This window comes from Orcinus orca, chromosome 6 (genome assembly GCF_937001465.1).
Source record: "Orcinus orca chromosome 6, mOrcOrc1.1, whole genome shotgun sequence".
NCBI classification, from domain to species: domain Eukaryota; kingdom Metazoa; phylum Chordata; class Mammalia; order Artiodactyla; family Delphinidae; genus Orcinus; species Orcinus orca.
The window spans coordinates 5,025,150-5,039,831 of NC_064564.1; positions in this window are offsets into that span (position 1 = coordinate 5,025,150).

Below are 14,682 nucleotides of genomic sequence, written 5' to 3' on the forward strand. Positions count from 1 at the left end.
GCAGGTGGATTCTTAATCACTGCGCCACCAGGGAAGGCCCTTCCAATGCTCTTTTGAATAGAAGTGGTGAGAGAGGACTTCCCTGGTGGCGCAGTGGTTGAGAATCCGCCTGCCAAAGCAGGGGACATGGGTTCAAGCCCTGGTCCGGGAGGGCTCCACATGCCACGGAGCAACTAAACCCGTGTGCCACAACTACTGAGCCTGCTCTCTAGAGTCCGTGAGCCGCAACTACTGAGGCTGTGTGTCACAACTACTGAAGCCTGCACACCTAGAGCCCGTGTTCCACAGCCAGAGAAGCCACTGCAGTGAGAAGCCCGTGCACTGCAGTGAAGAGTAGCCCCGGCTCGCCACAGCTAGAGAAAGCCTGCGCACAGCAACAAAGACCCAATGCAGCCAATAAATAAATAAATTTAAGAAAAAAGTTTTAAAAACAAACAAACAAACAAAAAACCCAAATAGTATTGCAAGTCCCAGCCAGAGCAGTCAGGTAAGAAAAAGAAATACAAGGCATCCAAATTGGAAAGGAAAAAGTAAAATGATCTCTGTTTGTAGATGACATGATCTTATATGAGAAAACTCCAAAGATTCCATGCCAAAAAATATTAGAATAAATGATATAGCAAAGTTGCAGGATAAATGATATAGCAAAGTTGCAGTTGCAGGATACATAATCAACACACTGTGTTTCTATACACTGACAGTGAACATTCTGAAAAGGAAATTGAGGAAAAAAATCCATATAAAATAGCATGAAAAATAATAAAATATTTAGGAATAAACTTAACCAAGGAGGTGAAAGGCTTGTACCACTGAAAACTAGAAAACATTGCTGAAAGAAATTAAAGACACAAATAAATGGAAGGACATTCTGTGTTCATGGGTTGAAAGACTTAATATTGTTCAGATGTCAATACTGTCCAAAGTGATCTACAAAGTCAATGTAAGCCTTAACAAAATCTCAAGGGCACTTCTTGCACAAATAGAAAAATTCATCTCAGACTTTATGTGGAATTTCAAGGGACACGGAGTAGCCGAAACAATCTTGAAAAAGAAGCGTAAAGTTGGAAGTCTCAAACTTTCTGATTTCAAAATGTATTTTAAAGCCATAGTAATCAAAACAGTGTGGTACTAGCATAAAGACTGATGTATAAACCAATGGAATAGACAGTCCGTAAATAAACCCTCATATATACAGTCCAATGAATTTTGACATGAGTGCCAAGACCAATTGATGAGGAAAGGACAGTCTCTTCAACTAATGATATTGGGAAAACTGGATATGCATATCCAAAAAATGAAGTCGAACCCTTATCTTACACCATATACAAAAGTTAACTCAAAGTAGAAATGCAAATCAAAACTACAATGAGGTATCACCTCACACCAGTCAGAATGGCCATCATCAAAAAATCTACAAACAATAAATGCTGGACAGGGTGTGGAGAAAAGGGAACCCTCTTGCACTGTTGGTGGGAATGTAAATTGATACAGCCACTATGGAGAACAGTATGGAGGTTCCTTATAAAACTAAAAACAGAACTACCATACGACCCAGCAATCCCACTACTGGGCATATACCCTAAGAAAACCATAATTCAAAAAGAGTCATGTACCACAATGTTCATTGCAGCTCTATTTACAATAGCCAGGACATGGAAGCAACCTAAGTGTCCATCAACAGATGAATGGATAAAGAAGATGTGGCACATATATACAATGGAATATTACTCAGTCATAAAAAGTAACGAAATTGAGTTATTTATAGTGAGGTGGATGGACCTAGAGTCTGTCATACAGAGTGAAGTAAGTCAGAAAGAGAAAAACAAATACCGTCTGCTAACACATATATATGGTTTCTAAAAAAAAATGGTTCTGAAGAATCTAAGGGCAGGACAGGAATAAAGACAGAGACGTAGAGAATGGACTTGAGGACATGGGGAGGGGGAAGGGTAAGCTGGGATGAAGTGAGAGAGTGGCAAGGACATATATACACTACCAAATGTAAAATAGATAGCTAGTGGGAAGCAGCCGCATAGCACAGGGAGATCATCTCAGTGCTTTGTGACCACCTAGAGGGGTGGGATAGAGAGGGTGGGAGGGAGACGCAAGAGGGAGGAGATATGGGGATATATGTATATGTATAACTGATTCACTTTTTTATAAAGCAGAAAGTAACACAGCATTGTAAAGCAATTATACTCCAATAAAGATGTTAAAAAAAAAACTACAAAGAGGTACCACCTCACACTGAAAACAGTATGGAGGTTCCTCAAAAAACTAAAAATAGAGTTACCATATGATCCAGCAATCCCACTCCTGGGCATATACCCAGACAAAACTATAATTTGAGAAGATACATGCACCCCTGTGTTCATAGCAGCACTATTTATAATAGCCAAGACATGGAAACAACCTAAATTCTGATCAACAGATGAATGGATAAAGAAGATGTGGTACATATATACAATGGAATACGACTTAGCCATAAAAAAGAATGAAATAATGCCATTTGCAGCAACATAAATGGATCTAGAGATTATTATATTAAGCAAAGTAAGTCAGAAATAGAAAAACAAATACCATATGATATCACTTATAGGTGGAATCTAAAATACAACACAAATGAACAAATCTATGAAACAGAAACAGACTTACAGACATAGAGAACAGACTTGTGGTTGCCAAGGGGGAGAGAGGGTAGGGGAGGCAGGGATTGGGAGTTTGGGGTTAGCAGATGCAAGCTATGATATATAGGATGGAAAAACAACAAGGTCCTACTGTAGAGCACAGGGAACTATATTCAATATCCTGTGATAAACCATAATGGAAAAGACTATGAAAAAGAATATATATGTGTATAACTGAATCACTTTGCTGTACAGCAGAAATTAAACACAACTTCGTAAATCAGTTATACTTCAATAAAATTCTAAAAAATTAAGTCAAAATAGATTAAAGACCTAAACTTAAGACTTAAAACTATGAAATTCTCAGAAGGAAACAGAGGGAAGAGCTTCAGGACTTCATATTTGACAATGATTTCTTGGACATGACACCAAAAGTACAGCAAACAAAAGCAATAATAACACAAATGGCACTACATCCGACTTAAAAACTTCTGTGCATTAAAGGACACAGTCAACAGAGTGAAAAGGCAATCTATGGAGTGGGAGAAAATATTTGCAAATCATGTATCTGATAAGGAATAAACATCTAAAATATATAAAGAACTCCTAGAACTCGATAACAACAAAAAACTGAAATAACACGATTAAAAAATGGTCAAAGGACTTGAATAGACATTTCTCCGAAGACAAATGGTCACCAAGCATAGGAAAAGATACTCCACATCACTAATCATTAGAGAAATGCAAATCAAAACCACAGTGAGATACCACCTCATACCCATTATCATGGCTAATGCAAACAAACAAACCAGAAAATAACAAGTACTGGCAAGGATGTGGAGTAACTGGAACCCTTGTGAACTGTTGAAGGGACTGTAAAATGGTGCAGCCACTATGGAAAAGAAGGTGACAATTCCTCAAAAAACTAAATATAGGACTACTATATGAGCCAGTAATCTCACTTCTGGGTATATATTCAAAAGAATTGAAAGCAGGGTCTCAGAGATTGCTTGCTTCTGAGGGAAGCAAACTGCTATATTCTGAGCAGGCCCGTAGGAGACCTGCAGCTTCTGGCCAAAAGTCCACAAGGAGTTGAGGCCTGCCAGTAACTACCTGCGTGAGCCTGCAAACCAATCTTCCAGCCCCAGTGAAATCTTCAGATGACTGCAGCCCTGGTCAACAGCTTGATGGCAACCTCAGGCAAGTGTGTGAGGCACCACCCAGCTAAGGTGCTCTTGAATTCCTGATCCACAGAAATGGTTTAAACTAAGATTTCGGGGAGTCTGTTGTGTAGCAATAGAAAACCAGCAGATAACCCTAACATTCGGAATGGAATTCATGATATTCATACATAACTACAGAGAACATTCAAACATAACTACAGAGAACATTCAAACATAACTACAGAGAACCACCCCTGCTTTTCAGCTGTTTTACATTTATGCGGAAAAGAAGGAGTTCATTGTTTAAAGTGCTTTTTAAACGTACATAAGCATGGCTGTTTCTTATAGTGGTGAGAATGACATACATAGTCAAATATCAGAACTAGAACACACAGAGGATTATATGCAGTCACTTCAGAATGTGACCACTGGTACACGAGGGATCAAAATAATGTATTTTGAATAACTGAAATATGTTGACCTCATATACCCTAGCGGTATTTTCGTTTCATATTCGAGCTGTTCAGATGATAGGCTGCGTTCACTGGCATCCCATGCTCCAGATCACAGAACACTGCCTCCCCTCATGATTGGGAAAATTCTGTTCGATATTTCACTGCAATTACGATTTTCAGGAGTGACAAGTGCTGAATAATTATGGGAAAATTGCTTTAATACGCTTCCATAAAATTTACATGTTCCCAAACCTGGCCCTTGTTGAGACTGTAACCCCCATGCTTGAAGATGTGTAGACACATGTTAAAGATCAAAAAAAAAATCTAAATATTTTATAAGATTTCTTTGAATACTTTGGCTGCTTTACAGCGTCAGGCAGAGGGAAATGAGAATTCTGTGAATTATCTAGTCAACCAATTTTTTTTTGTTTTATTTGTCCCGAATTGTCATTTTAAAAAACATGGAATATATGACTCCTCCCTAAGATGAAAGGTTGGAATAGATGCTAGATAATTTTTAAGGTCCATTTTATGTGTCAGAATGTAAGTGTATCTAAGAAGTGACTTGTGGGGCTAAAATGAGGCATCTTAGGGCTAGTCTAGGAGCCCTCTGACCAGCTAGTGTATGGCCCTCTGAGGAGGGGTCAGCTCTCTCTGAGTAGTCAGAATGGAAAGCAGACTGACCCGAAGTAAGATACAAGTCATCCTGATAAGGATGGAATCAATGATAGGAATGTCCTAGACTCTAGGCTCTTTGTTGGGGTTCCACAGCAGGGAGGCTGGTTTTTCTGAGCAAAGATCAAACGGAAGCCTTGGGCAGAACCCTTGGTGTGTGGCCAATCCACGCAGGAGTCCCAAAGCAGCAACAGAAGTGTGTGTGTGTGTGTGTGTGTGTGTGTGTGTGTGTGTGTGTGTGTGTGTGTCTGCACATGCATAGGAGCGCCTTTAGGGACCACTTTATATAAGCACACAGATCTCAATGAGGGGACAGTAAACCCTGGACAAGTTGGAAGGGATGTTTCCAGGCTCCCTTGTACTGATACGTGGCATGCTTGAGGAATCATAACAGAGAAGTGTCTGTCAAGATGCAACTGAGAAAGGAGGAAACACACCAGTTACTTTAACAGAGATAATTTAATATAGGGACTCGGGGAAAAAGGACCGAGAAGAGAAGGAGGCAAGACTGAGGTAACACAGAGGTAGTCACTGCTACTTGGAAGCAAGGTCCACTCCTAGGCCTGCAGGAACAAATGGAAGAAAGTGACATCATCAGAACCTAAAGTCTATGAGCAGAGGCTTGCAGAGCTGGGACCAAGGCCTCCGGGGAGGCAGCTACCAGTTGGCTGGGGCTAATACCTTTAAAGAGCTGGAGAATAATACTGGAAATTGGAACCAATTATTACTGGAAGCAACTGCTGCCGTGGCAAGGAAGCACGGCTGGGATGACACTGACAGGACCAGCAAGCAAAGGGGAAGAATTCCTGGCCTGGCCTCCATCTAGCACCCCTTCCTGGCAGAGCCCAACAGGGAGACAGACGGCAAAAGGGCAGTGACGTTTGCAGAGTTCCAGCCCCAGCATCAGCGCGCAGTCTAGAAGGGAGGGCTTGAGACAGTACAAAAAAGAGGGGGCTGTGGTCCTAAGTGAACCTAGGAGGAAAGAACAGCAGGATTGGCACTGCTAACAGAGAGTAGCAGGAAGCCATGGAATAGACACTCATGGGAAAAACAGGTAACCCATGGATTGGACCCCTGGGGGCAGCAGAAGGCACGGGGGCCAGGGGGTTCAGGCCTCCAGTTTGGGTTTGGACGGGGCTCAATTTCAGCCACTGTTCAGTGAAAAATTTTGTGAGAGAGCAGGGTAAGCCTTCATCCATTTACCTAGGCCATTAAGAAAAAGAAATTGCTGCATTTAGGTTTAGCTCAGAAAATAATTCAGAAAAATTTAATTTGCATACATCCAATGGTGTTGGAATTTAGGTGTTAAAATGCTGTGAAAAATGATTAAGAGTTTCCTGACTTGTCACTAGATGAAATAGGAAGTTTCTGTCTGCTTGTATTCTGGATTTGAGGGAACGGGGTTGGGTGAGTAGGAACTAACAGAACCTCTGAAACATGTATTACATCTGTATTTGCATTTGTGTGAGTGTTAGTGTACGGGTCAGGATTAGGCTACGAGTTAGGGTGATGGTTAGGGTTAAGGTTAGGGTTAGGGTTAGGGTTAGGGAACGGGTACGGTTTAGGGTACAGGTTAGCGTACGAAAACAGGTTAGGGTTAGGGTAAGTGTCAAGGTACGGGTTAGTGTTATTGTACGGGTTAGGATTAGGGTACGGGTTAGGGAACGGGTACGGTTTAGGGTATAGGTTAGGGTACGACAACGGATTAGGGTTAGGGTACGTGTTAGGGTAGAGGTTAATGTTATTGTACGGGTTAGGATTAAGGTACGAGATAGGGTAAGGTTTAGGGTTAGGGTTAGTGTTAGGTTTAGGGTACAGGTTAGGGTATGACAACGGGTTAGGGTTAGGGTACGTGTTAGGGTACGAGTTAGGATTAGAGTACGGTTTAGGGTTAGGGTTTGGGTTGGGGAACGGGTACGGTTTACGGTACAGGTTAGGGTACGACAACGGGTTAGGGTTAGGGTACGTTTTAGGGTACGGGTTAGTGTTAGTGTACGGGTTAGGATTAGGGTACGGGTTAGGGTAAGCGTTAGGGTTAGGGTTAGGGAACGGGTACGGTTTAGGGTACAGTTTAGTGTACGACAACATCACCTTTTGGGGGTTTATCCGGGAACATTCCTCTCCAGTGTATAACCGAAGAACATCACTAGCCGGAAAGACTGTTTCCCTAGTTACCAGAGTGGGGAAAGCAGAAATGCTGCCGCCCAATGGCCATTACCGGCAACAGCAGCTTTAAAACCTGTGCTGAGGGTCACTTCATATGCACAAGTACTGAAGGGCTGTAAATGAAACCTGCCCTCAAAATGTCTTCAGGGAGGTAATGGCCAAAATATTTCGAAATGTGGCACATACTCCAAGAAAACCATTTGAGAAGGTAAGCTGTACTCACAGTTTGAAGAAAAATAGGACATGCCTGAAAGCTGAATTTCAAGGGATTATGAGATGCATGCAAATCCAACAACAAGGAGGGATCAGATCACACCAGTCAGAATAAACATCATCAGAAAAACTACAAACAATAAATGCTGAAGGGGTTGTGGAGAAGTGTATACCCTCAACTTTAGGTGGGACGTAAGCTGGTAAGAGCCACTAATAAGAACAGAATGGAGGTGCCTTTACAAGGTAAACATTTGGCTACCATATGACCCAGCAGGCCCACACCTGGGCCTATAACCGAAGAAGACAGAATTGGAAAGACACAGTCAGGCAAATGTGCATTGCAGCAGTATTACAACAGCCAAGACAGGAAGGCAACCGAAAAGTCCATCAACAGATGAGTGGACAAAGAAGAACTGGTACAGGTACAGATGGAATATTAGCCAAGGAGAAATATGACACAATGCCATTTGCAGCACCGTAGATGAGTGCAGAAGTAATTACGCGACTTGTAGTAAGTCAGAAAGCGAAAGACACATATCCTATGATATCCCTTATAGGTGTTACCTAAAAATTGATACCAGTGAAGATATTTCCACAGATAAAGGTAATCACAGATTCATTAAACAAACTTATGGTTCACCAAAGGAAAGGTGTGAGGACTGGATACATTAGGATGTCAGGGTTAACAGAGATATAAAAACACAGGTGAAGTATATAATCACCAAAGACCTACGGAATACCAAGAGAAGACTACTCAACATTGTGTCATAACCTATTGGGAAAAGGGTCCAAAGAACAATAGATATATGTATATGTGTAAAACAACCACATCTTGCACACCTAGAACAAGCAAAACATTGTAATCACTCTTGCTGTGATAAAAAATGAAAATTAAATTTAAAAAACGAGCAAGAAGTAGTGAGATATAAACTTAAGGGGCTTTTTCCTGGCACATTCCATTCTCATTTACAACCTAGAACACGACTTCCATTGAGGCTCTATTGCCCTAGTAACCAGATTTAGTCAAGGAGAACTGCTGCCACCTTGTGGCCGTTTCACGCAACAGAAGCTCTAAACCCAGTGCTAATGGTAACTTGATATTCAAAATAATTGCAGGCCTGTAAATGACACCTGCGCTCTAAACAAATCCTTGGGTCGTAAATCGAGCAAAAATCTCAAAAGACGTGCATATTTCAAAACAAAAACTTCAAGAGGCATATTTTACGCACACTTTGTATTCTTTTTCTTTTTTTTTGTTAAAAAGAAAGGGCATGGAAAACTGCTCAACAACAGGAATTAATAAAGCCATGCAAATCCAGTCTACAAAAACGTTCACCTCACAGCCGTAAGAAGGATCATCAGCAAAAAAGTCTACAAAGTATAAATGCTGAAGGGGTTTTAGAGAACTGTGTACCCTCTAGCTGCTGGTGGGATGTAAGCTGGTAACAGCCAGTACTGAGAACAGAATGGAGGTGTGTTTAAAGGTAAAAATTGAGCTACCATGTGATCTGGTAGGCCCAGTGATGGGCCTGTCACCTGAGTAGACCAGAATCAAAAAGACACAGGCTGGCAATCCTGCATTGCAGCAACATGTACCATAGCCAAGACCTGGAAGAAACCAAAATGTCCATCAACAGAAAAATGCACCAAGAAGAAGTCGTCCGTGTACACAATGGAATATTAGCCATGGAAAAGCATGGAACAGTGCCGCTGGCACCACCACAGAAGGATCCAGAGATAATCACCCAACTTGAACTAAGGAAGAAACCGAAAGACAGGTATCCTATTACATCACTTATAGGTGTTACCTAAAAATTGATACCCATGAAATAATTTCCAAGAGAAGGACACTCATAGATTCAGAAAACCAAATTATGTTGAACCAAAGGGAAAGGTGTAAGGAATGTACGAATTAGGATATGGGGGTTAACAGACATGTACTAATACATGTGAAATATATAATCACAAAATACCTATGGAATGCCAAGAGAGGTCTACTCAACACTCTGTAATAACCTACACGGGAAAGGATCCAAAGATGAATAGATCGATACATAGATATAATGAACCAGATTCTGTACACCTAGAACACACACATTTTTTCTCAAATTTGCTCTGATAATTAATAAAGATTAAATTTAAAAACCAAACAAGAAGTAAGGAGATATAAGCTCTTGGGGGTTTGCCCTGGCACATTCCACTCTAATTTGCAGCCTACTAACACGATTTCCAGGAAAGCTCTGTTGCCCAAAAACCCACAGTTGGAAATGTAGAAATGCTGCCGCCTTGTGGCCGTTTCCCGCAAGAGCGGCTTTAAACCCATAAACCCACAGCTAACGGTCACTTAACATTCACAAGGACTCAGGGCTGTAAGGACACCTGCCCTCAAAAATTGTGCTGAGGCAAGGAGATCAGCTCGGTGCTTTGTGACCGCCTGGAGGGGTGGGATAGGGAGGGTGGGAGGGAGGGAGACGTAAGAGGAAAGAGATATGGGAACATATGTATATGTATAACTGATTCACTTTGTTATACAGCAGAAACTAACACACCATTGTAAAGCAATTATACTCCAATAAAGATGTTTTTAAAAAAATTGTGCTGAGGTATCAGATGGCCAAAAAAATTCAAAACTGGCAACTTTTTCAAGGAGATAGTATGAAGAGGTAAGTTTTACTCATGATTTTTCAAAAAAAGGAAGATAAAAGCTCAACATCAGGTATTATTAGACTCGTGCAAATCTAGCCTACAAAAAGGTTTCAACTCACGCAAGTCAACTATCATCAGCAAAAAGTCTACAAACAATAAATGGTGAAGGGGTTTTAGAGAACTCTGTACCCTCTAGCTGCTGGTGGGATGTAAACTGGTAACAGCCAGTAGTGAGAACAGAGTGGAGGTGCATTTAAATGTAAAAATTGAGCTACCATAGGATCTGGTAGGCCCACTGCTGGGCCTATCACCTGAGAAGGCCAGTATCAAAAAGACACAGGCTGGCAATCCTGCACTGCAGCAATATTTACCATAGCCAAGACTTGGAAGCAACCAAAATGTCCATCAACAGATCCATACACAAAGCAGAAGTGGTCCATGAAGACAATGGAATATTAGCCATGGAGAAGAATGAAACAGTGCTGTTTGCACCACCATAGAAGGACCTAGAGATAATCACACATATTGAAGTAAGAAAGAAACTGAAAGACAGACATCCTATGATATTACTTATAGGCGTTACTTAAATATTGATACCCATGAACTTATTTCCAAGAGAAGGACACTCACGGATTAAGAAAACAAAATTATGGTAAACCGAATGGAAAGGTGTGAGGAATGGATAAAGTAGGATATGGGGGTTGACAGACATATACTAATACATATGAAATATATAATCACCAAAGACCTATGGAATACCAAGAGAGGTCTACTCAATACTCTGTAATAACCTACATGGGAAAGGATCCAAAGATGAATAGATAGACACATAGATATAATGAACCAGATTCTGTACACCTAGAAAAAACACAACATTTTTAGCCAATTTTCTCTGATCAAAAATAAAAATTAAATTTAAAAAACAAACAAGAAGTAAGGAGATATAAGCTCTTGGAGGTTTGCCCTGGCACATTCCACTCTAATTTGCAGCCTACTAACACGATTTCCAGGAAGGCTCTGTTGCCCAAATACCCAGAATTGAAAATGCAGAAATGCTGCTGCCTTGAGGCCGTTTCCCCGCAAGAGCGGCTTTAAACCCACAGCTAATGGTCGCATAACATTCACAAAGACTGAGGGCTGTAAATGACACCTGCCCTCAAAAAATGTCCAGAGGTACGGAATGGCCAAAAAAAACTCAAAACAGAGCAAATTTTTCAAGAAGATAGTATGAAAAGGTAAGTTTCACTCACTCTTAAAAAAAAAAGAAAATGGATAAAAACTCAACATCAGGAATTATTAGACTCATGCGAATCTAATTTACAAAAAGGTTTCAACTCACACCAGTCAACTGACCATCAGCAAAAAGTCTACAAACAATAAATGCTGAAGGGGTTTTAGAGAACTGTGTACCCTCTAGCTTCTGGTGAGATGTAAAGTGGTAAGAGCCAATAATGAGAACAGAAAAGAGCTGCATTTAAAAGTAAAAATTGAGCTACCATTCGACGCAGCAGGGCCATCGCTGGGCCTATCACCTGAGAAGACCAGAGTCGAGAAGACACAGGCTGCAACATCTGCACTGCAGGAGTTTTCACAATAGCCAAGACATGGAAGAAACCAAAATGTCCAGCAACAGATGAATGGATAAAGAAGAAGTGGTCCATGAACAAAATGGAATACTAACCATGGAAAACAGTGAAACACTGCTCTTTGAGGCACCATAGATGAGCCTAGAGATAATCACAGAACATGAAGTAAGTCGGAAAGCAAAAAACAATATCCTATGAAATCACTTAAAAGTGTTATCTAACAAGTGACACGAATGAACATATTTCCACAGAGAAAGACATTCCCAGACTTAGAAAACAACCTATGCATATCTAAAAGGAAAGGTGGAAGGAATGGATAAATTAAGATGAAGGTTTCCATACCTGTACAAATACATATTAAATATATATATCAAAAAGACCGACCAGGGCTTCCCTGGTGGCTCAGTGGTTAACAGTCCACCTGCCGATGCAAGGGACGCGAGTTTGTGCCCCGTTCCGGGAAGATCCCACATGCCGCGGAGCAGCTGGGCCCGTGAGCCATGGCCGCTGAGCCTGCGCGTCCGGAGTCTGTGCTCTGCAACGGGAGAGGCCTCAGCAGTGAGAGGCCCGCGTACCACAAAAAAAAAAAACAAAAAAAACCGGCCATATACCAAGGGAGGTCTACTGAACGCTCTGTAATAATTTACATGGGAAGTGGATGTGTACATGGATATATATAATGTACAAATGAACCAGATTGTGTACACCTAGAACAAACAATATTCTACTCATTACTCCGATTAAAAAATTTAAATTAAAACAACGAACAACAAGTAATGAGACATAAACTTATGCGTTTCTTTCCTGGCACATTCCATTCTAATTTACAACCGAGGAACACGACTTCCAGGAAGGGTTCTGTTGCCCCAGTAAACAGATTTGGGAATGGAGAAATGCTGCCGCCTTGTGGCCATTTTTCGCAACAACAGCTTTAAGCCCAGTGTTAATGGTCACTTAATATTCACAGGGAATGCAGGGCTTTAAATGACACCTGCCCTCAAAAAATGTCCTGCGGTCAGGAATGGACATTAATATTCAAAACAGGGCAAACTCTCGAGAAGACAATTTCAAAAGGTAAATTTGCTCACAGTTTTTTTTTTTTTTTTAAAAAGAACATGAAAAAATGTTCAACATCAAGAATTACTGGAGACATGCACATTTAAACTACAAAAAGGTATCACATTACACTAGTCTGAATGGCCATCAGAAAAAATGTCTGCAAACAATAAATGCTGAATAAGTTTCCGAGAGTGGGTACCCTCCTATGCTGTTGCTGGGATGTAAACTGGTAACAGCCACTAATCAGAACAGAATGAAGGTGCCTTTTAAAGGTAACAGTTGAGCTACTATGTGATCCTGCCAAACCACTAATGGGCCTATTAGCCGAGAAGACCAGAATTCAGAAAGACACAGGCACCCAAACGTGCACTGCAGCGATATTTACAATAGCCAGACATGGATGCAACCAAAATGCCCAGCTACAGATGAATGGACAAAAAAGAAGTGGTCCATGTACACAATGGAATATTAGCCATGGAAAAGATGAAACAATGCCTTCTGCAGCACCACAGATGAGCCTAGAGATAATCATACTACGTAAACTAAGTCAGAAGGAGAAAGACAAATATTCAATGATATCATTTACTGGCGTTATCTAAAAATTGATACCCATGAACATATTTCCACAGAGAAAGACCCATACAGACTTAGAAAAAGGTGAAAGGAATGGAAAAATTAGGATGTTAGGTTAACATACATTTAATAATACATATAAAATAAATTATCAAGAAGGACCTATTGGATGCCAAGGGAGGTCTACTCAATGCTCTGTAATGACCAACATGGCAAAGAATCTAAACCTGATTAGATATATGTATACGTATGAATAAACCAGATTCTGTACACCTAGAACACAACATTGTAATCAAATTTATTCTGATAGGAAATAAAAATTAAACAAGAAGCAACGTGACAGAAGCTTTTGGGTATTTGTCCTGGCACTTTCCACTCTAATTTACAACCTAGGAACAGGAGTTCCACTAAGGCTCTGTTTTCCCTAGCAATCAAGATGAGTATGAATAACTTCCGCTGCCTGGTTGCCCTTTCCTGCAACGACAACTTTAAAACCAACGCTTATGGGTACTTAATATTCACAAGGACCGTAGGGTTGTAAATGACACCTGCCATCAGGGAATGTCCAGGGGTAGGTAAGCAAAAAAAAATTCAAAAGAAACAGACTTTCAATGTCCTATTTCAATAGGTAATAGGTACACTGTTTAAAAGAAAAACACTTAAAAAGATGCTCTAATTCGTGTATTATTAGCAGCATAGATATCAAAACTACAATGGGGGATCACTTCACGTGAGTCAGAATAGCCATCATTAAAAACTCTACAAACAATAAATGCTTGAGAGACTGTAGAAAAAAGAGAACCCTCCTGTACTGTTGTTGGGATCTAAGGTGGTAACAGCCACTATAAATAACAGTATGGAGGTGCTTTACAAGGTAAAATTATAGCTACCATATGATCCAGCAATCCCACCCCCAGGTGTATAGCAAGAGAAAACCAGAACTGGAAAACACACATGCGCCCAATGTGCACTGCAGCACAATTTACAATGTCTAAGACATGGAAGCAACCCAAATATCCATCAGCACGTGGATGGATAAAGAAGTGGTACATGTTCACAGTGAAATATTACTCAGAAATGAAAAAGAATGAAAGAATGCTGTTTGCAGCATCATGGATGGACCTAGAGATAATCATACTAAGTGAAGTAAGTCAGAAAGAGAAAGTCAAATATCATATGATACCACTTACAGGTGAAATTTAAAAATTGATACCAATGAACTGATTTACAAGAGAGAAACAGGAACTTTCCTGGTGGTCCAATGGTGAAGAATCCATGCTTCCGCTGCAGGGGGCGTGGGTTCGATCCCTGGTGTTGGGAGAACTAATATCCCACATGCCTTGCAGTGCAGCCAAAAAAATAAAATAAAAGAGAGAGAAACAGACTCACAGACTTAGAAAACAAACTTATGGTTACCCAGTGAGAAAGGTGAGGGGAAGGAATAAATCAAGAGGTTGGGAAAAACATTTACACACTAATACATGTAAAAGAGATCATCAACAAGGACCTACTATAAAAC